The following is a 27,510-nucleotide window of genomic DNA, read 5'->3' on the forward strand; positions in this document are numbered from 1 at the left end:
AAACCATTCATGAGAAACCCGCTCCCATGATCCTGTTGGGTCCCACCAGCACCCACCTCCAACACTGGGGATTATATTTCAACGTGAGATTTGGATGGGGACCAGATCCAAACTCTATCAGCCAGCCTCTCCCAAGGCTTCCCTGGAGAAGGAGCCTGTGATGAATACTTAACATGCGACTGACGACAGAGGAATGGGAGCCAGCTGCAGGGCACTGGAGGATGTGCCTGATCAACAGCGACTGGTCCAGAAGGTGACCTGGGGCCTATTTATATACTGCTGGGGATTAAGAACATAATTCCATGGAGGCACATTTTGAATTCTGTTCAATTAGCAAATTCCTTGGTAATTGTTCCTTCCATGAACTATGTATACCACAGCCCACCCAAAATCTTTAAAGGTTGTTTGGTAGTTGGAAAGCACTGTTAGCAGACCCTTGAATTCTGTGTTTTCCTGTCCTTTCTCTTGACAGCTAATTACAGAAAGGTTTCACTAAGAGACTCAATTTTAATGACAGCCATGAGAGATCATTATTAAGTTAAAACATTGTATAGCCAAATTTTAGCAGCACATTTCCTAACAGAAAGCTAAACTCCTTAACACTTTCACTTGCCCCCACCTCTAATTAAAATTACATGGATTTATGAAAAAGAAAGGGGGAAATGAATGGATCAACAAGTATCTTTGAAAGCTCAATTACACGTCTTGTTCTGTGGAAGGTATTGTAGGTTGTTGAAGAGGTGCAGGGTGATTGCCTAAAAGGAACTTTTAATTCAGTTGAATGGGGAAAAAAAAAATCTATGTTCTAAAAAGGTGTTAATTATGTGGTAAGAGATCAGTGGTGGGCTGGGGTTATCAGAAAAGGCCTCACTGAGGAGGTGGGATTTATTCTGGATCTGGAAGGACTATCCAGATCTGGGTAGGTGGAGGAGTGGAGCATGTTCACAGCAGAAGAATCAGAGTGAGAAGCTCCTTGGAGGTGGGAGGGTGCGCAGTGTTTGCCAAGGGGATGGGGAAGATGTGCCACTGAAGAATGGCTGTAGTCAGGGACACCTGACACTACATATCAGCTGTCATTTGTCTGTAACATGGGCTGTAGCACCTTAGAGTTGGAATGCACTCAATCAAGGTTAAAATCCTCAGGAAGCAGGCTCTGTGTGAAGTCCTCCCATGGCCGGGATTTCCCTATTGAACCAAGTGATCACTGTGTTGCTGGCCATTGTGCCTTGCACTGCATGACCTCTGTGATGGTTAATACTGAGTGTCAACTTGATTGGATTGAAGGATGCAAAGTATTGATCCTGGGTGTGTCCTTGAGGGTGCTGCCCAAGGAGATGAACATTTGTGTCAGTGGGCTGGGAAAGGCAGACCTTAATCTGGGTGGGCAGCATCTAATCAGCTGCTAGCATGGCTAGAATATAAAGCAGGCAGAAAAACGTGAAAAGGCTAGACTGGCCTAGCCTCCAAGCCTACATCTTTCTCCCGTGCTGGATGCCTCCTGCCCACGAACATCCGGCTCCAGGTTCTTCAGTTTTGGGACTTGGACTTGCTCTTCTTTCTCCTCAGTTTGCAGGCGGCCTATTGTGGGACCTTGTGATTGTGCGAGTTAATACTTAATAAACTCCCCTTTATATATATGTATCTATTCCATTAGTTCTGTCCCTCTAGAGAATGCTGACTAATACAACCCCCCTCCATCTGGGTGACATTTGCCCTCTCAAACCCGGCAGAATGGAGCTCCTTCCTTACCAGATGACAGTCCTTGAAGTAGCTAAAGAGCTGTTTTTCCTTAGCCTTCTCTTCTCCAAGCCAAACATGTCTTACTTCCTCAACAGTTGTGATCCCACTATATCTAGATTATCTTATTGTTTACATTCTGGTTTGTAAATTAAATTTAAGAGACCCTGCTCATAGTAAGGAATAAAGTTGAATTACTGTGTTGGCCAGATTTGGCCTATATTCTATCTGTAGAGTTTTTTCCTGTCCTAAGAATAATTTGGGTCTTTAGTTCATATGCCTACATGACTAAGAGATAATTTAATCTTTGTCTAAGATACCACTGCTCTTTCTTAAACAAAAGGTGGTAGAGCTTTCTTTATGGCTTATTGTGACCTACAAGCAGAATTACTGATGGTTTTCAAAGTCACAATTCTTTTCTCAAAAGGCTCAATACAGACTCATGTCTACCCTGCACCCTTCTAGTCCCTACTATATGCTATGGTCCACTTAACTACTATGAGTTTTCAACTATTAGCCTCTGTCATCAAAATTCAGGCTTGTAACTGAGAAAGCCAGTGGAATTTTCACTGGGGATTATGTTTCCCACCCAACAAAGCAAAGGTCGCACTATAGAGTGGTAGGGTAAATTCTGGTACATTTACACTATGGAACAGTACTATGTAGGCATTTCTAAAAGTGAACTAGGGTCATATTACGGTTGATTTGAAAAGATTTTTACAAGGAATTGTTGAGTGAGAAGAGCCTGGTGAAACAAAGCGTGTGTATGAACCCGTCCTTGTAACAGAAGCAATCACACGAAAGATATGTATATATCCACAATTACAGTTGGAGACTTCAGCAGCCCACTAGACAGAATAATCTAGTAATTGATACTACTAGCAGTCGATGGAACTACTAGACAATCAACAAGGATGGACAAAAGCTGAACAAAATAACAAACCAACAGGATCTAATAGACATATATAGAGCCTTCCACAAAATCACAGCACAATAAACATTCTTTTCAAGTGTCCGTGAAACCTTCACCAAGATATACCATGTCTTAGGTCATAAAACAAATCTAACCAAATTTAAAAGAATTAAAGTCATACAGAGCATGTTCTCTGATCACAATGAAATTCAATTTAAAATGGAACTAAATTAATAATTGGTAATAGAAAAACAGTAAGAAAATCTCCAGACTTTGAAATTAAACAACATGGCTGCACATAATTAATGAGACAAAGGAGAAGCTTCAAAGGAAATACAAAAAATACATAGAATTGAATGAAAATGAAGCTACAACATGTCAAAATACATGAGACATGGCACCAGTGCAAAGAGGAAAATTTATAGCACCAAATGCTTACCTTAGGAAAGTTCTTCAATCGATAATCCAACTGTCTACCTCAAGAAACTAAAAAAAGGATGAAAGCAAGCAGAAGGAAGGCAATAACAAAGATAAAAGCAGAAATCAATAAAATTAAATATAGGAAATCAATTGAAAAAAATCAATGAAACCACAATCAGATTTTTTGAAAAAAAATTAATAAAATTTATACACCAGCCTGGGCATGGTGGCTCACACCTATACATACCCCATGCACTTTGGTAGGCCAAGGTGGGAGGATCACTTGAGGCTGGGAATTTGAGGCCAGGCTGGGCAACATAGCCAGATCCTATTTCTGCAAAAATTTTTTTCTTGATTAGCCTGGCCTGGTGGCAGGATGCCTGTAATCCCAGCTACTCAGGAGGCTAAAGCAGGAGGAGCGCTTGAACTTAGGAGTTGGGGATTGTAGTGAGCTATGATTGCACCACTGCACTCTATCCTGGGTAACAGAAAGAGATCTTGAATAAAAAAAATTGTTAAACTTAGGAAGATTGACAAAAATTAAAAAAACATTTTGGCAATATATTAGTTTCTTGTTGCCAATCTAACAAATGACCAAAAATTTAGTGACTTAAAACAACAGAAATTTATCTTATAGTTCTGGAGGTCAGAAGTCTGCCCTAGGATTTACAGGACCACAATCAGTGTATCTGCAGGGCTCATTTGTTCTGGAAGCTCCAGGGGAGAGTCTGCATCTTGTCTCTAGCAGCTTCTAAGGCTTCTAGCTGTGAGAATTCCTTGGCTTGTGGCCACATTAATCTCTGCTTCCACTCTCATGTTGTCTTTTTCTCATCTGTGATTGGATTTTCCTTTGCTTATCTCTTATAATGACCCTGTAGTTACATGTATGGGTCACCCAATAATCCAGAATGATCTCTCTATCTCAGGATGTTACTGAACTGAACTGGGGTCCACTCACCTGGTGCAGTAGGGCCAAATATTTATCGAGTTTTGTAGTGGGAGAAAGGAGGGTGTTAGTGGGAGGGTATTTAAGTCTAACCCTTACTTGTGGGGTGCCAAGTAAGGAGAATTGGGTAGCTTATGCTTGAGACCCAACCTCCCAGATGGCTTAAAGGTAAGGGTTTATGGAGGCAGGGAGGCAAAAGTTATAGGCAAGGTCATAAATCAACACAGGGAGGCTATACATTGGTTTGACTTAAAAAGACAGGACATCTGCAAGCAGAGGGCCACAGGTCATAGGTGGATTCCAAAATTTTCTGATTGGTGATTGATTAAGGAGGCAAAGCTTTGTCTAAGAATGTATGATCAGCAGAAAAGAAGGTGAGCTCTGGTTCATGGGCGTGATCTTCTCCAGGCCCCTTAGGAAGAAATTTAGAACAAAGAATAGCAATCAGAGTTGAGTCCTCAGCTTCTCCTTATCTGAGATCTGTGTGCCACTGGCTCCATTTGGTGGGAGTCTAGGTTTCTGGAAAACAACTCAGGGACATATTTTAAGATGCTGTCTTTGGTTTTTACAGGGAACCAAACATCTTGTGACTTTAGTTTGTTTGGCTATTACGTTTTTGTTGTTGTTATTGTTGTGGTTTGTTAAATTTTTATTTACTTTTTTAGGACTAGTTAGGTGTCTGGAATTTTTTGAATGCACTTAAGATTAAAAAAAATTATGTCGGCGGGGGCGGGGGGAGGACCACAGGCTCCTAAGAGGCATTCCTGCTCTGTTTTAAGGATCCTTAGCTTAATCATATCTATGATGTTTCAGTTCAGTTTCAGTCCAGGGTCTTCCATGAAGTTATTAGATGTCAGCTGGGACTGTAATCGTCCAAAGGCTTGACTGGGGCTGGAGGATCCACTTCAGGATGGTGAACTCCCAGGACTAGCAGATGGTATCTGGCTATATGCAGAAGGGCTCCATTCCTTTCTACATGGCCCACTACATATTCTTCCCACAGGAATGCTTGAGTGTTGATATAACATGGTGAATGGCTTCCCCCAGAGTGTGCAGCAATCAAGGCAGTAATATCTTTTATGACCTAGCATTGGGAAGTACACACTGTCACCTTCACAGTATTTTATTGGTCACATGGGTCAGCCACATTCAGTGGGAGAGGGTACTCTATAAGGGCACAAATGCCAGGAGGCCTTGGAAACAAATATTTTTGCTATGGGTGTAGATTCATGGGTTTTAGGCTGGAAGAAACCATAAAAATACCCTGGATGACAGTAAGAATCAGATCCATTGATGAGAAAACATGGAATGTAAAAGCTTAATAGGAACAATTTTCTTCTGCAAAGAGGTAGATGGGGTGGCATGAATTTCTTGTGCTAGAGACATTTTTAACAGATGAACCCTCAGGTGCCAAGTCAATTAACCAGAGCTGGGTTGACAATCAGTAGGGATTTAGGAGGGAAAAACCCAAGGCAGGGAAAGTCTTTGTGAATGTGACCAGGTGGAGAAGCAGGTAGATGATGATTTGCCAACTACATGTTCAGGGGCTGAGCTGACGCCAGAGTCAGCAGCTGGTATTTCTTCTCCAATGGGCTACTTAGGGTGGCCTTTTGGGCTCAATGGCACTCAAGAACAAGTCCAGCATAGTGCCTGGTGATAGAAAGACCTCACTGACATTCCATTAGGAATGGAGCTGGAAGCAGTCCTGTGAGGCCTGGGTGACACTCGCATATCCTGTAAGGATGGAGAAGCAATGGACTAGGGAACTGAGGAGACCCCCAAGACTATCATTCTTGCCCAGGCTTCAGAGACAACTGGACTTCTTCTTGGTCATTCACACCAGACTGGACATGGTTGAATGGTTGTTCCCTAAGAGCAAAGAGAGAGAAGCCGGCTCCAGGAATTAAGGGCCTGTGGCATTGGGTAGAACGCAAGCCAAGCATTCAGAAATGGTCCGACCCAGTGAAATGGAGGTTTGTATTGAGACTGGGGCCCAAGGCTGAGAGAAGGCTGGCTGCGTCGAACCAGAAACAGCACTGAGAACCTGGCTGGTGGCACTGGCTTCAGCTGCACAGAGAGGGGGTCAGGAGGCCACACAGGGTCATCCTGACCAGCAGTCTTTTTTGCAGGGTGTGGTGAAGAAAAGCAGTGCTCAAGGGGAGATAACGAATTTTCTAAGGCTAAGCAGCCAGCTTAGCGGCAGAGTGAAAATGAGAATAGAAGTGGAAGTACACTGGAATGAAGATGGCTGCTTAGTTTTATCTGCCTCACCCACCAGCTAGAACGTGGCATTAGCCATAATACCAATATGTATTTTTGGAATATGCCTTTGCTCTTTTCCTTTGACTTTGGATAGCAGATGTAGTCTATTGCATTGCTGTGATTTTCAGATGAAATCAAGCACAGTGGTTTACTTTTAACCACACCCCAGTCATACTTCCTCTCTCTGACTCAGCTTCCTTGTCGTACATGAGACCGATGACACACGCCACCAGCTCACATTTACAAAGGCATCCTAGGTCTTTTGATGAACACCTATATGGCATTTATATTAATATAATTTTCTCTGTGAGGGGAGATATTTAAATGAGAGTTGTCTTAGTAGCTGAGGAAACAGATACATCATTAGGGGAATAGCTAATTTTTTGCCTGACGTAACGTATGGAAGCTGAGAAAAGCCTGGAAAAGGAGGTTGGAAAACCAAAAGTAGGGGGGCACCACTTTTCACACCCAACCCTCTTTCCATGCCCAAAACACCATGGGGCATCCCCTCCTCACAGGACCTGTGTGCCAGGCTGCGCTGACATGCATTCCGGCTCGGAGTTGACTTCACCCTTAGCAGCGGGTACTGGGACTCTGGACACATGGACAACTTTACTTAACTCTAAATCAGAGTGTCCAATCTTTTGGCTTCCCTGGGCCACATTGGAAGAAGAATTGTCTTGGGCCACACATGAAATACATTAACACTGATGAAAGCTGATGAGCTAAAAAAAAATAGCACACACAAAAAAATCTCATAATGTTTTAAGAAACAGAACAGCTTCCAACCAGTTGGTAACCTCCCAGGGGTAACCACTATTCAAAGCTGTCCTGGGCCGCATGTAGCCCATGGGCCAAGGGTTGGACCAGCTTGCTTTAAAGCCTTCCACTTCCCTTGGATGATGCCTGTCATATGGAGGTGCACCTGCGCCTCAAGTTCTCTATCTGTAAAATGGGTGTAATGGCAGCACTGTCTTTATGAGGTCATCAGGAGGAATGAAAGCAATGTCTGTGAAAGGCTCTGCAGAGTGCCTGGCAGGTGGCAGAGGCTCACTGAGGGTCTGTAGTCTGAGCCATCCCCGGTCCTATTGTTAAACCCAGAGCTCACTTCACCAAAGTCCCATGAGTCAGGGCCAACCTCGCCTTTAGTCATATTTCCTTTATTCAAGAGAGAGTAGTGTGATATCACATGATAGTGACTCCAGTTGGGTGTCAGCTCAGCCTCTTAGCTCATATGAAATTTGTTCTGCTGAAGGTGATGTCGCAGCACCGTTCTTGCCACCCCCGAGGTGGATAGGAGGTTGAGACTTGCTGGGGTGAAAGCTGGATGACTGAGGGCCCTCCCTGGCCTGAATGAGGGTTCTCAGCTTTACAGCTTTGGGAAATGACTTTTGGGGCCACAGCAGTAACAGCAAGCCAATCACAGAGGGCAAAGGACAAGGTGATAACCAGGGAGGAGTTTTGAAATGCTTTAAGTGAGAGCAGCGTGGATGAAACATTTTGAGTGAGAGCAGCGTGGATGTTGGGGTAGGTGATGTTTGTGGTGTTAGTGTTGAAGTAGGCGATGTTCATAAAAAGCTCCCAGCGGCCGCTGCCTTATAAGTAGGGCTTCAGACAACATTCTCTTAATACCAAGTCATTCTGGGGGGATTGATTATGAATGATTTTTTTTGATGCTAGTTTGTATTTTCCAAAATTTTCTGCAATGAACATACATTATTTATCAGAAAAAGGTGAGCGTTAGAAAGAAAATAATTTCAAGGGATCCCTTAAAATAAACGATTTTTAAATTTTTTATATCGAGCATGACATACATAGTAAACCACAAAACCTTAAATAATCAGCTCAATGAACACATATTTATACACACATCACACCCATGCAAACACCAGCAGACTAAGATCTAAAGCAAATTTCCAGTCCCACCCCCTGAGTTCTTTTGTATTTCTTTTGTATTTGATACCTCCCGGGGTATCCACTCTTCTGACTTCTGTCACCACTGATTAGTTTATGGCAATTATCTTTTAAATTAAACAATACTAATAATATTTGGTCAAATTAGCACTATTAAGTATAGCCCATTTTTTCTAAGTATGGATTGTATCTTTTAAATCAATTTAAGGTATTATTTAGAAGGGGGTTCATAAATATATAACTTTGATGGTGCAAAATCCTTTATAAAGTACATTAGACAAATTAATTTTTGAAAAGTAGAGTTTCCCTTTGCTCAAATACATATAAATGCTGGTAATAAATCATCCTAATTTTAACATTACTAAATCAAGTCATTTTGGAACTTCACATTATTCCAATGCCAATATCAGACGGATGTGCCATGTTATGTAAGCTGGAGAGTGGGCAGTGGTTGACTTTAAAGAATTGTGAGAAGGTGCGATTGCACACAGGCGTCTAGAACATGTGTGGTGGACTTGCTAAGACAGTTGGACATAGATGTTGAGGATGTCTATGGTGGACCCACTAAGACGGCCAAGCCACAACTAACTTGAGCAATTCTGAAGGATTTTAAAAACGTAAATATTCTGGAGCAGAATTTTGCTTAAATTTCAAATGGTCCTGTCAATTGATTTCATTTGACCTCTTGTTTTTTACAGTGCATGGTAATTGATCTATGCCCAGGCCAGCTCACCACCACTGGGGAGAGGAGGAACAACCCGTAGGATTTGGCTTAAAGAGATGCCCAATTCCTAGGGCTATGGATTCTCCCGTTTTTATTAAGTGACAATTCACTAAGTCAGAGTTAAGACTTAGGAGCTTGATTGCAGTGTTAGTTTACATCCCATATCTTTAATTCTAATTTTCCAGAGAGCAATCTGTAACATATGGCCAGTTCCCCGATATAATCTGAAGCTACTCAAAGGGGTTTGCTCTGCTAACAATATAATCCTATAAAGAGAATCATCAAACATTACTGCAAATTCAGAAATCTGGGCACAACCTTACTGAATCTGAATATTTTTAGTTAATAATATTTAGCTTTTCTTTTATTAGGGCAATACATGCTAATTGCAGAAAAAGTAAGACATAGAGAAAAACGTAGAGAAGAAAATTAAAATCACCTATAATCATAATCCTCCATGATGACATCTTAAAATTTCCATGAATTATTTTAGCCCTTATTTTTATTTATGCAAACTTGAGATCAGGCTCAATCATTCCCCAAATAGTTAAATATTATTGGCAGACATGATTTTTAATAGCTACATAATATTCTATCCTAGAATATGTAAATAATACTTACAACTCAAGAATAAAAAGAAAAATAACAGAATTTAAAACAGCCCCAAATTTGTCTTAGTCTGTTCCTGCTGCTATAACAAAAATACCTTACACAGGGTAATTTACAAACAACAGAGGCCTGAAGTCCAAGATCAAAACACCAGCAGACTCAATGTCTGATGAGGGCTTTCTGCTTCATGAGTGGCTCCTTCTCGTGGCATTCACACATGGCAGAAGGGGCAAGTGCTCCCTTCAACCTCTTTTATGAGGCCATTAATCCCATTAATGAGGACAGAGCCCTCATGATTTTATCAGTTACCAAAAGGCCCAACCTCTTTATATTCTCACATTCAGCAGCAGGTCTCAATGTATGAATTTTGGGGCGACACTAACATTCAGACCATATGAGGATTTGAATAGACATTTCTTCAGAAAAGACATACACTAGCCTGGGCAACATAGTGAGACCTCATGTCTACAAAACATTTTAAAAAATAGCCAGGCACGGTGTCACATGCCTGTAGTCCCAGATACTCAGGAGGCTGAGGTGGAAGGATCGCTTGATCCCAAGAGGTCAAGGCTGCAGTGAGCAGTGACCACAGCACTGCACTCCAGCCTGGGAAACAGAATAAGACCATGTGTCAAAAAAAAAAAAAAGACATGCAGATGGCCAATAATCACATGAAAAGTTGCTCAACATCTTTACTCATTAAGGAAATGTGAATCAAAACCATAATGAAATGCCACTTTATACCCTTCAGGGTATAATAAAAAAAATAGCTATAATTAAAAAATGGACAATAACAAGTATTGGTGGAATTGAGAAATTAAAACCCAGCTTAAAATACACAGCTGGTGGGAACGTAAAATAGTGCAGCTGCTTTGGAAAACATTTTGGCAGCTCCTCAAGTTAAATACAGAATTACCATAAGACCCCGCAATTCCATTCACAGGTATATATCCAAGAGAACTGAAAATATATATTTACATAAAAACTTGTACACAAATGTTCATAGCAGCTTTATTTACAATAGCCCTTAAATAGAAACAACCCAGATGCCCATCAGTTGCTGAATAGATGAACAGAAGGTGATATATACATACAACGGAATAGTATTCAGCCATAAAAAGGAGTGAAGTACTGACCATGCTACAACATGGTGAATCTTGAAAACATTATGCCAAGCAAAGGAGCCAGACACAAAAGGGCACATATTGTACTATTCCATTTACATGGACTGTACAGATCTGGTAAACTTATAGAGACAGAAAGCACATTAGTGATTACCAGGAACTGGGTGTGGGAGAGGATAGGGAGTGGTTGTTAATGGGTATGGGGTTTCTTTTTGGGATTATGAAAAAAGGCTATAGAATTAAATGGTGATAGTTGTACAGCATTGTGAATCCAGTAGTCTCCTCTTATCCCTGGTGGCAATGTTCTAAGACCCCCAGTGGATGTCTGTAATCATGGATGATACTGAACCCCATATGTGCTATGATTTTTCCTATACATACATACCTTTGAGAAAGTTTAATTTATAAATTAGTCACAGTAAGAGATTAACATCAATAACTAATCATACATTGGAACAATTATGACGACAAGTCGGCATCCCTACTCTTGCACTTTAGGGCCATTAATCAGTAAAATAAGGGTTCCTCGAACACCAGCACTGCAGTACCACGACAGTCAGCCTGATAACTGGAATTGTTACTAAGTGACTAAGGGATGGGTAGTATAGGCAGCCTGGAGATGCTGGACAAAGGGATGATTCACGCTGCGGGTGGGGCTTCATCACGCTGATCAGAACAGTGTGCAGTGGAAGACTTATTGTTTATTTCTGTAATTTTCCATGTAATATTTCTGGACCACAGTTGATTGTGGGGAACTGAAACCACAGAAAGTGAAACTACAAATAAGGGGGAGCTACTGTATACTCAAAATCACTGAATTGTACACTCTTAAAAGGTGAATATTTATGGCATGTGAATTATACCTCAATATAAAATACTTGTAAAAAGTACAGCCATGTTAAATAATATGAACCAGAGGTACATGGGGATTTGACTTCATTAGTGTTCTCGGGTCTAAAGGTAGGTAGCAGTTATCTAGAAGAAGAAGGGAGGGAAAAGACTTTAGGTGACGGGATCCTAGTGTGAAAAGGTCTTAGGAAGTGGGGTACAGAGAGATCAATCATGCCTCTTCTTCTTGCATTTTTTATTATTTCCCTAGATTAAATGAAAAGGATGGGACATTAAAATTTAAATAAAATCTAATTTCTGAAGCATTTTATAATGCTTTATTTTACAATGAAGTTCATTGTAAAAATTATAATATTCAGAGAAGTAACAAAATGAAAAGAAGTCACCTTGTAGTCACATCCTGCAGGGCTGGCAGAAGGAGAAGGAGCCCTAGTTCACTATGAGTGGATGTGTAAATTGGTGCAAGTTTTAGGAAAAGCGAATTGAAAATCCTTACCACACCAGTGTGCGGTGGAGACTAGTCATTATCCAAAATGCAGCATGTCTAACTTGCTTTGATTCTGCACAGAGCAATGCCGCTTATCCAAAATCCATGCCTTCTCATGTAATTCTCACCATACTCCATGCTTCAGGCGAGTAAACAGAGACTCCACAAGCTCAAGTAATTTGCGGAATGTTCACACATAACATTCCATGAAGTGGGCCTTCAACTGAGGGCTGTACAACTCCAGATTCTATTCTTTTCTTTCTAAAAAGCAGAACACAGAAATACATGCAAGTTTTATATAGGGCTTTTTTTTCCCTTGCCAGACCAGGGAAAGTGACGTATGCCTTTCATAAATCTGTGGTCTCAGGCTTTTAAAAGAACAGAAGATAGAGTGAAATTTGGAGCCAGTGACTTCTTCTTCTTCTATGTGAGTGCTTGGCACATTGAAACAGTTAATCAACATTGAATGGTGTAATTGTGGTAAATTCAGCTTAAAAGTGTACTACCAGGTAATATTTAGACTTAGAGATTAGGTAATTAACTCATAGACTATACATTCATCCTACGTAACCTGTGATTCAGTTTGGAAAATGTCAACTTATTGATCTTTTAGGAAATACACCTGAGCCCCAATTGAATGTACCTGTATCCTTTTCAGCGTATTGCTCTATACAGGACAAAATGGGCACCCAGGTAAACTGAGAGAAAAGTTGAAATTTATAGCAATGGTGCTATAGTAGTCTTCTTTTCTCCCCCAAAATCTGTGCAGTTTTTTCAACAATGTCTTTTGAAACAATTACAGACTCACAGGAGGTTATAAATAGAATGCACTTTTTACTCCTTTCTTTCTTTGCTAAGATCAGATTCCAGTTTTTTAACCCTCATTGTTCTTGAACTACAATGTACAAGTTCTCAAACATCCACCTGAATTCATATAGCTGAGGGGAAAGGCCTATTTAATCGTGAAATATCGAAATTCCAGACTGATTTTACAGAAACACAATCAGACAATGTTCAAGTTCATTACAAATTGCAAACCAATACAAATTGGTGCTAATAAGTGAAATAAAAAGTTAATGAAGAAATTATGATTCATGAGATTCCTGCATTATCAAATGAAGTACTATCAGCTTTCCAGTCCTACTCACTGGGGGTTTATCAAAAGCATCTTTAACTTCATTAGCCCTTAGTGAATACATTCAACAACATTTATTTTGTGCCCGTTCCATGTGAGGCCCCAGTCATAGGCAGAGGAGTGAATGCACAGCCTGCCCATGTGAGTGACAAAATGCACACCTGGGTTCTGGAGCCTGTGCATGGTGTCTGGATGATGGGGCAAGGCTGACACCGACTCAGCATTTAGGAGGTGAGCTGGGGCGTCAGGGTGTCATCAGGGAGAAAGGGGATATCGAGACCAGCGAGCCTTAAAGCTTTAGATTTCCTTTATTTTTAGCTTCAGCAGCATGATTTTCTTATGTTCTCTGTGCCTAGCTTTCTGGTGTTATAAAAGGGGAAAAAGGTGTCGTGCAAACTGGCAAAGAAGTCAATGTTAACAGGACACAGAGCGTTCTCTTTCGAGATCAGAAAGGTTTTTACTCGAGGAGTGAGGACGGCTTTCTTGGCCACATGATATTTGATACGGATCATTAAGGATTGAGGAGATCTGAGAAGTGGAGAAGGGGAAGTGGGGAGGAAGGAAAGGAAGGGAAAAAGGGATTCCAGGAAGGAGGAATCGCATATGCAGAAATGGAATGTGTGAAGGGGCACAATGTTGCTGAAAATTCGGTTTGGCAGGAGGATGGGTGGGGAGTTGGCACAAGAAGGGCAGAAGGTGGGTGAAGCCAGGCTGATTATTTATTCATGTTTATTACCTACTTTCCTGAGCAGAGTGAATTCTCAGTGAGTGTAGAACCTCACTAATTTTGTTCACTGGTGCCATACCCAGCACCAAGATGAATGTGGCACAGAGTGGGGCTCGGTCAACACAACATTTACTGAATGAATGGTGAGGGTTGAAGAGCTTTTTTTTTTTTTTTTTTTTTTTCGCCAGAAAGGCTGTTGCATGCAGTTGAGGCTCTTCTGTTCTCATTTCTGTGTGATATTATATTTCATGAACATACCACAATTTGTTCATTCGTTACACTGTTGATGGATATTTGCTTCTTTTCCAGTTTGAGGCTCTTATGAATAATGCTACTAGGAATATTTTTGTACATTTGTTTTGGTGGACATAAGGGTTCATTTCTCTTGGAGTGGAGCTGCTGGGTCACAGGACATGCACAAGTTCAGCTTTGGAAGAAAATGCCAACCGTTCGGAAAATGCTTTCCAAAGTGTTTACCCCAATTTATACCCACGCCAGCAGTGAATGAAAGTTCCTGTTACTCCACGTCCTCACCCACACTTGATAGTGTCTATTTCACTTTACCATTCATGTGTATTTTTGCCACTTCAAATGACCTTACATTTTAATGCACACATTTAAACTAGTATTTTTCTGACATTAGTTCTGACATCTGAAGGTAGGCAGGACTCCAGCCTAAAGGAGATGAGAGCCTCCTCCTCCCTTCCCTTCCCCTCATTGCCATTCTCCCTCTCCCATGTTCGCCCCACCTTCTAGGTTAATGTGGGGTTTTACTTCCAGACTATTCCCATATTAAAACATAATCACAGCACTTATTTAGACCTAATTGATTATTCACCATTGCTTCTTGCTTTCCATTTCTTTTTCTTGGATTTATGTTAATTCTTGCTTGAGTACAGTCTCAGTTAATGTTTTCAGGGAGTGTTTCTCGGTGGTCAGGTTTTTTTTTTTTTTGGAGATGAAGTCTCACTCTGTTGCCTAGGCTGGAGTGCGGTGGTGCGATCTCAGCTTACTGCAACCTCTGCCTCCCGGGTTCAGGAGATTCTCCTGCCTCAGCCCCCTGAGTAGCTGGGGCTACAGGTGCCCGCCACCACACCCAGCTAATTTTTGCATTTTTAGTAGAGGCGGGGGTTTCACCATGTTGACCAGGCTGGTCTCGAACTCCTGACCTTGTGATCCACCCACCTCAGCCTCCCAAGGTCACCTTTTTGAATCTGAAAACGTTCACTACTTCCCCCTCATCCCTGCAGCATATTGTAGCTGCAGCATATTGTAGCTGCATGCTGAAGTCCAAGTTCAAAATTCATTTTCCCTCAGAATTTTAAGGATGTTGCTTCATTGTGTTTCATGTTTAAAGTTGCCAATGAGAAGTTTGTTGTCCATGTGCTCATTCTTTTTAAAAAAATGATATATTTTTTAAACTTGTGGTAAAATATACATATAAAATTTACCAGTTTAACCATATTAAATGTCAGTTCAGGGGCGTTAAGTACATTCACATTGTTATCTCGTTCTTTCTTACTTTATCTAATACTAATCCCCTATCCCCGAGCACTTTAGAATGTTCTCTTTATCAGTGTTGCTCTAACATTGCACCAAGAATGGAGATTATTTTCATTTATTTAAAAACTCTAGTTAGGCACTTAATGCAACTTTTCAAATGAGGACTTGGGTCTTCAGTTCTGGGAAAGTTTGTCCTATTACTCCTTCTATATATTCTTACTTCTGTACCTTGTATTTGATGGAAGTCAGAACAGCCGAATCTGTCTTCATATCTTACATTTTCTTTTACTCCTCTTGTCGTTTTTGTCTATTTGTGCTGTTTAGTGTTCACTGTGGTTGATTCCTCAAGGTCCTTTCCCATTGTGTAGCAGTAATATATTTTTGGAGTTGTGCACTGTCTCTAGGGGTGGTCTTGATTACTTTAACAAATCATTGTAATCACTTTCCCCTTGTAAATCATTGGTTCAGGAAGCAGAATGAAGTCCATCTATGCAAGGCATTCTCTTGGCAACTTTTACTTTCGGTCTCTTGGTGCTGTCTGTGCTAATGCGTCAGTCCTCTGATGGAAGCATGGTGTTTGTGAATTTCCTCTTCAGTCCTGTCCTGATTGGCTTTCCTTTTTTCAGGAATGCCTTAATATAGCTGGTCCACCAACACGCCCCTTCTTCTGTTTTAGGGATTTGCTTATTCTTTACAATTCTTCTGTACTCCTGGGGATGTGGGTGGAGGGAGAGGCTGCTGTGTGCATGCAGACTGCCAACGTCATCTGGAACCTTCAGCTGATTTTTAAATGGAAAAAAAAAATTATCTCCATCATGATGTACATGTATTTCCTTCTTGATTTCCTTGGGTTGGTGAAACCTATTTGTATTTTAGGATGCTGTCTTTTGTTAGAGAAAGGATATATCCTTGCCAGCCCTGTGTAGTGTGGAGTGAGAGGGCATCCCCACATCCTAGAGTCCTGTTCAGATTCACACCAGAGTTGTCATCTTGGGGATACACTGCATTGAGACCCAAAAAAAGGCTTATGACATAATTAACAAAAATTACCAAAGCAATAAATGCTTAACAACTTTGAAAAACTACAGAAAGCATAGTTGTAGGACTTTCAGGATGAGTTGATGTTATATTTTAAAATCCAATAAATACATTAAAAATATACTTTAAGAAAATGATCAAAAACCAGATTCCCCTTAATTCCATCACACAGAAGTAGCCCTGGTCAGCAGATGGTTGAGGTCAAGAGTTAGGTCTAATGTAATGTAGTCTGGGCTCAAATCCTGGCTCCTCCAGTGAAACGTGAAGCTCAGAATTCCACCTTTCTAAGACACTGTATGGCCTCTGACCAGCTCATTAGGCTTAGGCCCCACCCAGAGCTCTTGAGTTAGAAATTCTGGGGTGGGGCCCAGCAGCCTGCATTTAACAAGCCCTCCTGGGGTGCCAGTGCATGCTCCAGTTTGAGAGCCATCCTGTTAGGCATCAGTTTCTTTTACTTGTTCTTTCTAATTGCATAAGTAACACCTTAATACATTCCTGTTGGAAAAATTTAACACTGTAAGACATACATAGAGCAAAAAAACAAAAGTCACTCTTCCCCACACCAGGCATGAATCCTTCTGATGGTCAGTGCAGTTCCTAGCCTGGTGTCTATCCTTATAGACTTTTCTGTGCATATGCACACATATTTTATTATGACTTACCCTACCATTTCTCAGGTTCATGGAACCTCAAGCCATACTTTTTCTTTCTTTAAATAAGACCTTTTATGGATGGATCCTTGTGAAAACTCAGAATCAGGCCCTGATATTGAAGAGTGAACACTAGGGCTCAAGAGACAAACCACACCACCACCCTAAGGCCCCCAAGAAGGGTGCAGGACCCTTTGATGGAGTCCAGACATATATCAGTGGCCTAAGGGTTTATTGGTACTTCCCTCTCGCCTGAAAATGAGGGGTATATATTTTGAGTATGACCTTGCGGTTTACAAAGCACACTGACACACTAACCCTGAAAAAGGCCAGTCTGCCCCTTGGGTCCCTGGAGGTTCCAAGCAACAGGCAATAGTAAGATCAATTTCAGAGCAGCAGCGTTCATTCAGCCCTCAAAGCCATCTCTGACCGACCAGTTCTCCTGTGACTCACGAACATGAAAAAAATTCCTGTTATACTTGGACCCCCATCCCTCTGTCTAACTTTTCAGATTCTATGGAAGCTTCTGCAATTCTGCCTCCAAAGATGTGTTTCCCAACTCCCTTCACCTTCTGAAACTCCTGGATGGAAGTGTCAGAGGTGTTTGAAGCAGAGCAACTCCATCTTGAATAGGGGTTGGATAAAAGGAGCTTGAAACGTAGTGGGCTGCATCCCCAGATGGTTAGGCATTCTAAGTCACAGGATGAGATAGGAGGTCGGCACAAGATACAGGTCATAAAGACTTTGCTGATAAAACAGGTTGCAGTCAAGAAGCTGGCTAATTCCCACCAAAACCAAGATGGCAACGAGAGTGACCTCTGGTCGTCCTCACTGCTACACTCCCGCCAGTGCCTTGACAGTTTACAGATGCCATGGCAACATCAGGGAGTTACCCTATGTGGTCTAAAAAGGGGAGGTATTAATAATCCACCCCTTGTTTAGCATATCATCAAGAAATAATCATAAAAATGGGCAACCTACAGCCTTTGGAGCTGCTCTGTCTATGGAGCAGCCATTCTCTTATTCCTCTACTTTCTTAACAAACTTGTTTTCACTTTTCCCTATGGACTCACCTCGAGTTCTTTCTTGTACGAGTTCCAAGATCCCTCTCTTGGGTCTGGATCAGGACCCATTTCTGGTAACATTTTTCTGGCGACCATGGAAGGGACAATACTGAGGAAACCCCTGACCCAAAGGCTAATTTGCAGTAAGTGGTGGGGTCCGGTAACATCCTTCTGATGAATTCCAAAGGTGCGATACTGAGGAGACCCTTGGCCCGAATGAAAATTATCTGCACACACACCAACTGGCTGACTTTGGGTAAGTGGTGTGCATATACGTGAGTAAAGGATGGGACTGGGTTAGAGGCCAACTTGGGGGAGTTAGAATCTCTCCTAAGACAGCGTAGATAAAAGGCATCCCCCGCCTTTCTTTTTTTTTTTTAGGGACAGAGTCTTAGTCTGTCCCCCAGGCTGGAGTGCAGTGGTGCCATCTCACTGCAACCTCCTCCTCCTGAGTTCAAGTGATTCTCCTGCCTCAGCCTCCCGAGTAACTGGGATTACAGGTGCCCACGACCATACCTGGCTAATTTTTGTGTTTTTAATAGAGATGGGGTTTCACCATGTTGGCCAGGCTGGTTTTGAACTCCTGGATCTCAAGCAATCCACCCGCTTGTGGGATTACAGGCACCCACCACCACATCTGGCTAATTTTTGTATCTTTAATAGATGGGGTTTCACCATGTTGGCCAGGCTGGTTTTGAACTCCTGGACCTCAAGTGATCCAGCCACCTTGGCCTCCCAAAGTGCTGTTATTACAAGTGTGAGCCATCGCACCCAGCCTTAAAGGCCCCTCTTAATAAAAGGCAAGGACACTGGACTGAACTTGAGTTCAAGGCCCAACTTAAGAAGGTTAAAGTCATTCCTAAGATTTAGGGGGTTGGAGACCCCATTCAGTAAAGTCCCTCTGGGCTAAGAACGGATTTGGCACCGCAGAATGTTAACTGCTACTCTGTTTGAATCAATCTGCCTTACACTCTTTGCTGATGGCTGTGGGTGACAGAATTAGGCATGTACAGGATGAAGGGACATGGGGAGCTTTTTTTCCCCCTAAAGGGTAAACATGAGAGCTGATGGAGCTGCTGGAAAAGATCCCTTCATGACCGACAAATGGCCACCTGAATTTTTCAGTGCTGCTGCAATAGATGGGTCTTTCTGTGGGCTCCCTGAGCTCTTTGCCTTCCCCACCCTGCTGCAGGAAATGCATTTCTCTCTCTCTTTTTCCTTTCCTATATTTTTTATTACTCAGGGTGATCATCTTGCCCTGAGACGACAAGTTGAAACTCCTCATCAGAGGTTGGATTAACGATGACAGGGCCCAATCAGGAGCAAGTTTGAGCCATAGCAGTTTGATATTGGGTGCTAAGCAGGGCAGCTAGTGTCTGCTTTGTCACATATATTTTTCTCTGGCCAGAACAGAAAAAGATAATTTTCCTTTATGATGTGGCTTGGCCCCCAGGACTGTGGTGCAGCCAACAGGTCACTAGGGTTGCTCACTAGGGAAAGGGAGCCCAGAAGCCTGGCATGCTGGCAAAAGGGTAAAACTTTCTTACCAGTCAGACTTCTGGCCTCTCTCTCTGTGCAAACCAGTTGAATGAATGGTAAAAATCACTGTTTATCTCCTGTGTAAAGTTTTGATTAACAGAGAAAAGATTTGTGAGGCTAGTCTTAAGCTGTGGTGAATCTGGTGCGCTTTGTGTGTCTTTCTGTATTGTTCTGTCATAAAGAAGGGTACCTTAGGATAGAACACAACCCTAGGACTCCATAAGCCTGCCGTTCAAGACAGCCCAGCAAACTGGTCAGTTATGTCCTTGGGAGCTTGACCTTGTAAACACGTGGCAGTACTTTCTCTTGGTCTCTGCCGTTACAATGGCATCCTGACTTCAGGGTTCAATTCCCGACTTAAGGAATGCGTTCTTTCTTGTTTGATATCTGCATGACCATTACCATTTTGTTGATTCTCTTCCCCTCCAAAAACCATCTTGTATTTTTCTTTCTCTGAGCCAGAAATATTGGCTGTTTGGCCTGGCTAAAGTCTGGTAATAAGAAATTTAAAATGACTTTTTAAAAGAGCACTATGGTTAAAAATCAGCTTAATTAATTTAAAATATGGATATCCAAACCATATGTATTTAAAAGGGCTTTATCTTTTTCCTCTTCTTGAATCTTGTTTTTTCTGAAAAAAAGTTGTTCCTCTCAGTTGACTGAACTGTTTTTCTTTTTTCTTCATTTTCTCTTCTTGCCACTGTTAGTGCCTAAAAACCTAAGATAATTACTAACAGCCTGGAACTCCTGGAGAAAAACAGAGGAAGTGTCATGGACTCTGTTTTGGGAAAATTCTCTTTTTTCCTCATGAAACCCCAGGAATTAAAAGCAGTTAGTTTCCTCTCAAAATCTAAGGCTTTGTTCTGTTTTGCATTGCCTTATCTGATGTTTTTGACTTTTGCAGGTATCAGAAATTGCTTTGCATTATGAGAGAGTTTTGTGTGTAATAACTAGGTAGGAAATATACTTTTGGGGATGGCTAATGGCAGTTATTGGGAAATACTCAGCTATGCACGCTTGGATCAGAAATGCATGCTCTTGGTCACCTAGGAAGTATGGAGATGTCCCCCCACCGCCACCGCCACTGAGAAATAAGACTCCCATGGGGAGGGGTTGATTCCTTCTTTTTGGGACCCAAGATCTGTATAAAAGCGGGACCCTTAATTTGGGGGGGGATCTATTTGCCTTGCAGCTGTGCCTGCTTATTAGTTCTAGAAAATGCATGCTTTCCTGGCTCTGGGCTCCACCCTGAAGCCAGTAATCCAATTAAGAAGCTGGTAAATGAAAAATCTTATAACTACTGGGTCTTCTTCTGTCTGTGTATTTATGTGTGTTGTATGTGATATATATATATTTTAAAAGCTTTCATTGGTTTAAAAATAATGACTGCTTAAATCAAGCATTTTGTCAGAAAGGTAAAAAGTCTAATGCCTTTTAGTTCATGTGACTTTAGTACTCTTCAAGAAATGACATTTTTAAAGATTATTGGTAAAATTAAAATGTCTTCAAAATTTAAACATTTGGTCTAAATTACTCAGGTCAGATATTAGGCTTACTAAATGCTTTAAGGTAATAAACTGCTTCTTTAAGATTTGAAAATTGTTCAATTTACCTACTTTAAAGCATTAGATTCTAAATAAGGCCTAGGGACATGTGGAGCCTAGCTCCCTAGCTAGGCTCAAAAGTCAGCCCTTATCAGCCCTTTTGCAATAGGACAGAATTGGAGAAACTGGTAATTTTACCAAGGCTTTGACTGGAATGGTGTGCTTTCCTTTAAGGAATCGGACTTGATTTGTAAAGCTAATAAAAGCCCCTTGAAAAAACTGGCCTCATGCCTAGTCTACAGCAGTCTCTGTACAGAATTCCTGACGTGTGTGATAAGTAAAAAAAATCACTTTCTGGTAAGTCCAGGAGCCCCAAATTATCTTGGGATCTCAAAAGGAAAGGAATTGACACAACTTGTAGGTATTTGAGGGTACAAACCTATGGCAGGGCTCAGCTTTAAAAAAGTCTTAATCTGAGATTCCTTCTATGGAACAGAGTTTCCTCAAAGCCAATTTAAAAACAGCTTATGTGAAAAATAATTATTCTTGCTGCACTTTATACAAATAATCAGGCCAAGTAAAATAAAGCAAATCAGTCTTACTATGATTTGTCCTTAGTAACAATGGTAAACTGGATAGAGAAAGATTGTATTTCAAGAACTAGGTACACTTGTTATTAGATTCTAGTCTCATTGGTTGCTTTGAGTTTTTTCTTCAAGTTAGGCTGATCTGGCTCATTCCTTTGAAGCAAACAGTAATCTCTGACTGCTGCTCAGAAGAAATAAGAGGGATGGGTAATGTCAAAAACGTCTGGATAAAATCAGTATTTTAATTTTAGAGGCATTAGAATCAGCTAACAACCCCATATCAGCTTGGTTCCAACCGTTTCCCAATTCATGGAAAGATTTCTAGTTTAGTTTACTTGAAATTATTGTACTTATTTTGCTTTACTGTTGTAGAATATATTACTGTTGTACTCTTCGTGTAGGAATGCAGGATAAGCTTACTCAATATTTTCTTAAATTGAATACTTATTAATCTTCCAGATAACACCTTTTCTCGGAACTCAAGAGTCATGAATGACCCTTACTATACGGATACTTCCTGACAGAGCTCCTTTCTACCCCAATATAAGAGACCCTAATAGGCAGGAATATCATCACCTTTAATCAGCCTGAAGAAGTTACAGAAGATGGATCTTTGTCCCTCTGCAACCCTTAGGATTAAGGGTTCTCTTAGAAAAGGGAGGGGGCATTTAAAGCAGAACACCTCCATCTTGAATAGGGGCTGGATAAAATGAGGCTGAAACCTGATGAACTTGATTCCCAGACTGTTAGGCATTCTAAGTCACAGGATGAGATAGGACGTTGGCACAAGATACAGGTCATAAAGACCTTGCTGATAAAACAGATTGCAGTGAAGAAGCTGGTTAAATCCCACCAAAACCAAGATGGCAATGAGAGTGAATTCTGGTTGTCCTCACTGCTACACTCCCACCAGCTCCATGACAGTTTACAAATGCCATGGCAATGTCAGGAAGTTACCCTATATGGTCTTAAAAGGGGAGGCATGAATAACCCACCCTTATTTGGTGTATAATTGAGAAATAGCTATAAAATGGGCAACCAGCAGCCCTTGGGGCTGGTCTGCCTATGGAGTAGCCATTCTCTTATTCCTTTACTTTCTTAATAAATTTGCTTTCACGTAGTTCCATGGACTCGCCTCAAATTCTTTCTGTGCAGATTCAAGAACCCTCTCTTCAGGGTCTGGATTGGGACCTCTCTCCATCAGTAGGACAGATCTGCTGTCACCCTTGCCCTCAGATGCATGTTCTTTGTCCCCCAGGTCTCTGTAACTGGCAGCTCACGGCTTCCCAGGGCAAGGCGAGAGGCATCAGAATCTACAAAGGGTGACATCTATGACTAATCTTTCCCAACTCTGGTTTGGCTTCCTGCCCTTTCAGTGCATTTGCAGCCTGCTCAGACTCATAGTTGCAGAGCAAGGTCTTTGTCAAGACTCTCTGTTACAAAATAATGGCTTTGTCTTTGTACTATGGGTTGTTATTGCTCTTATGGATTGAAGGAGCACCGTGTTTCATTTATTTTCCTCTTTCTCCTGATGAATTGAGTTTGCTTTTGGGGTCTTTGTAAGTTGCAGCTCTTCTGATAGCTCTGATTTCTTGCCTACACACTCTCATTATTTCTTTGAATTCTTTAGCAAGCTAGCTCAGTTTATTCTATCAGTGACATTCTCATTTCTGTTACAGGAACTCTGTCTCCACCCCTAGATGTTTTTGCTTTTAACATTTCTCATTCAGAAAGCTAATTTTATTCTGTACCCTTGAGTTATTATTTTTAATAATAGTGCAGTTTTCTGATATTCCTGTTTCCCAGTAAAAAAGTTTCAGAAACTCAAATGGAATTTTTTTTTAATCATGAACTTGAGTTTTCACAAAGTCTGTCTGCCACAATTGTACCATCAATTTCTTAAGATTCGGAATTTTTTGGATGCCCTAACTGGAAGCTGTGTATCTAAGGCTTATTGCAGGAGACTGGAGGTGCCAAAAAGCCATAATGTTTTGGGATCCTCAAGGTAATCTTGAGTTTGAGAAATAAAACACACTGAAACTTAAGCTATTTTTAGCTAAGTGTGAACTGTTGCTGAACCCTCAGCCATGTGTGTAAAGATGCTCCTGAGAACCTGGACTAAAGTGGGAAAATAACAATGGTATCTCCATGACATGGTTTAGCTTTGTATCCCTCCTCCCCTAAATCTCATGTTGAACTGTAATCCCCAGTTCTGGGGAGGGACCTGGTACAAGGTAATTGGATCATGGAGGTGGGTTTTCCCTTTGCTGTTCTCATGATCGTGAGTACGTTCTCACAAGATCTGGTTGTTTAAAAGTATATAGCACCTCCCCCTTCACTCTGTCTCCATCATGCTCCAACCATGTAAGATGTGCCTGCTTCCCCTTTACCCTTCTGCCATGATTATAAGTTTCCTGAGGACTCCCCAACCATGCTTCCTGTACAACCTGTGAAACCGTGAGTCAATTTAACCTTTCTTCATAAATTACCCAGCCCCAGGTAGTTCTTTATAGCAGTGCAGAATGGTCTAATACACTCCAGCCATATTGTTACCTGAAAGGGGTCCCAATCCAGACCCCAAGAGAGTGTTCTTGGATCTCGCATAAGGAAGAATTCAAGACAAATCCATAGAGTAAAATGAAAGTAAGTTTATTAGGAAAGTGAAAAAATAAAAGAGTGGCTACTCCACAGGCAGAGCAGCTCCAACGGCTTCTGGTTGCCCATTTCTGTGGTTATTTCTTGATAATATGCTGAACAAGGCATAGATTATTCATGAGTTTTTCTGGGAAAGGGGTGGGCAATTCCAGGAACTGAGCATTCCTTCCCTTTTTAGACCATATAGATAACTTCCTGACATTTCATGGCATTTGTAAACTGTCATGGTGCTGGTGGGAATGTAGCAGTGAGGAGGATCAGAAGTCACTCTCATTGCCATCTTGGTTTTGGTGGGTTTCATCCAGCTTCTTTGCTATAAGCTGTTTTATCAGCAAGGTCTTTATGACCTGTATTTTGTGCTGACCTCCTATCTTATCCTATGACTTAGAATGGCTTAACTTCCTGGGAATGCCGCCCAGTAGATCTCAGCCTCGTTTTATCCAGTCCCTATTCAAGATGAAGTTGATCTGGTTCAAATGCCTCTGACATGTTTTTCCTCTTCTTTTTCTAAGAGAACCCTTAATCCTAAGGGTTGCAGAGGGACAAAGATCCATCTCTTTAATTTCTTCAGACTAAATAGGGGTAATGATATTCCTGCCTAACTATTGGGGCTCTTCAGGGTAGAGAGGAGCTCAGAAAGCATCAGTTTGGTGAGGGTCATTCATGACTCTTGAGCTCTGACAAAAGGTGATGTCTGGAAGATTAATAAGTGTTCAGTTTAAGAGAATATTGAGTAAGCTTATCCTGCATTCCTACACAAGGAGTACGACAGCAATATATTCCACAACAGTAAAGCAAAATAAGCAAAATTATCCCAAGTAAGCTAAACAAGAAGGCTTTCTATGAACTGGGAAATTGTTGAAACCAAGCTGATGTGGGGTTGCTAACTGATTCCAGTATGTGCCAAGAATTAGAATATTGATCCAGATTGTTTCTACATTACCCATCCGTCTCAATTCTTCTAAGCTGTAGCCAGAGATCACTGATTCACAGGAATAAGCAAAGTCAGTCTAAACTGCAGAAAAAACCCCTGAAAAACAACTGATGAGACCAGAATTTTATAACAAGTAATGCATAGTACTTGAAACATAATTTTTTTCTCTCTCTAGTGTCCCATTTTTACTAAAGACAAATCATAATAGACTGATTTGTTTGCAAAAATAAACCTTAGTCTTATGCTTGACCAGATTATTTGTATAAGGGGCATCAAAAATAATTCCTTTTTAAACAGGCTTTTTAAATTGGCTTTGATGAAATTCCTTTTCTGTAAAAGGAATCTTAGATAAGACTTTTTAAAAAGCCAAACCCAGCAATGGGTTTGTATCCTCAAATACCTGAATTAAATAAATTCTTCTCCTTTTGAGGTCTGAAGACAACACGGGGCTTCTTGGCCTGTCAGAAAGTGACATTCTTTACTTACCACAGGTCAGGAACCCTGCACAGGAACTGTTGTAGACAGGGTATGAGGCCAGTTTTCCCAAGGGGCTTTTATTGGCTCTACAAGTCAAGTTTGATTTCTTAGAGGAAAGCACACCATTCCAGTCAAAGCCTTGGTAAAATAACCAGTTTCTCTAATTGTCTCCTGTTGCAAAAGAAAACGTTATTGTTTTACTTATGCAAATATTTATATCACCATAAATTAAGATTACTCACAAACAATTTCTAAATTCTGGAGAAATCATGTAAAGAGAAACAAATATGTTCTGAATTTTGTTTACAGGAGAATACTTTATTCAATTGCTAAAGGCTGTAAATAGCTGAGAAAAAAGTTTCCTTAACTCTGAAAAACAAAATAAAAGATCAGCTACATTTTAAGCATAAGTCAGAAAGATTACTTCAGTCTTCTATTGGTTCAGCCCATGCAGTTAATTTCGGTTCTGCTTGATATTAACAAACATTTCAGCTCTCCATTAGAGCCCTTAAAGTTTTTCCCTCTATTCTAATGTTACAATCTCCAAAGTTATCAGAAACTTGCATTCAATAGTACCTGTCAAATTTTATAGCTGACTATAAACCGCCTTTTGAAGAGGATCAAAACAAGAAAACAATTGTCTGTGGATGGCAAAAACTCTTAGGACAGTCACTATTAAAGTCAAAATTGACAAGGAAATTTTGGTTACATCTATGACACACAATAATTTAACATAACAACTATAATTATTAGAAATATCTATTCAATCTTAATCAGTTCAACTGTAAGGTAAGATTCTTACAAACTTTTTATAACCCCTTACAATTTTCAGTAAAGAGCAGATCAGTCCTCTTAGAAAATCCTGTTGTGCTTTTATTTCAATGTTCAACTTTCAGAAAAACTGAATAATACCCCCTTTAACTCTAGATAATATGTTCACACAGAGAATCTTTTTAACAATTAATATTTTTATAAACTTTCCACAACTTGTTCAAACCTTTAAATTTTTTCTATGTCACTTTAAAATAATCCTTTTACCCTTTAAACTTAGGCAAGAAATCTACATTCCCAGGCTTTCTTATAATATTTTACCAAAAGTATATTCTACTTTCCTTACACTCCTTGCATGTAGAACTGTTTCTTTAGTAGTCTCAAACACATATTACACTGTTAACTTCTAGCAACTTTTACTTTTGTTGAAAAACTTGGTTCATAAGTGATTGTAATTATGTGTCAGGTGTGGAGCCTAGGACACCAGACAGAAGTGCGAATAAGAGTTGACTCTTTCCAGCATGGCTGAGGGGCATGGGGCTTCACATGTCGCCAGGCCTTCTCTAGAATCTAATGCTCAAAGTAGATATTCTGAACCATATTTTTTATTATACTTTAAGTTCTAGGGTACATGTGCACAACATGCAGGTTTGTTACATATGTATACGTGTGCCATGTTGGTGTGATGCACCCATTAACTCATCATTTACATTAGGTATATCTCCTAATGCTATCCCTGCCACCGCCCCACCCCACAACAGGCTTTGTGGTGTTCCCCACCCTGTGTCCAAGTATTCTCATTGTTCAATTCCCACCTATGAGTGAGAACATGTGGTATTTGCTTTTCTGTCCTTGCAATAGTTTGCTCAGAATGATGGTTTTCAGCTTCAACCATGTCCCT

At 40.8% G+C, this 27,510-nt stretch overlaps 1 protein-coding gene across 1 annotated transcript in view; it reads left to right on the forward strand.

Annotated features, from left to right (window-relative positions):
- Positions 1-27,510, forward strand: part of SHC3 (SHC (Src homology 2 domain containing) transforming protein 3) — a 168,661-nt gene that overhangs the window by 15,793 nt on the left and 125,358 nt on the right. The gene's annotated exons all lie outside the window — the stretch shown is intronic.

Source organism: Colobus angolensis, unplaced genomic scaffold, assembly GCF_000951035.1.
Source record: "Colobus angolensis palliatus isolate OR3802 unplaced genomic scaffold, Cang.pa_1.0 Scaffold272, whole genome shotgun sequence".
Classification (NCBI taxonomy): domain Eukaryota; kingdom Metazoa; phylum Chordata; class Mammalia; order Primates; family Cercopithecidae; genus Colobus; species Colobus angolensis.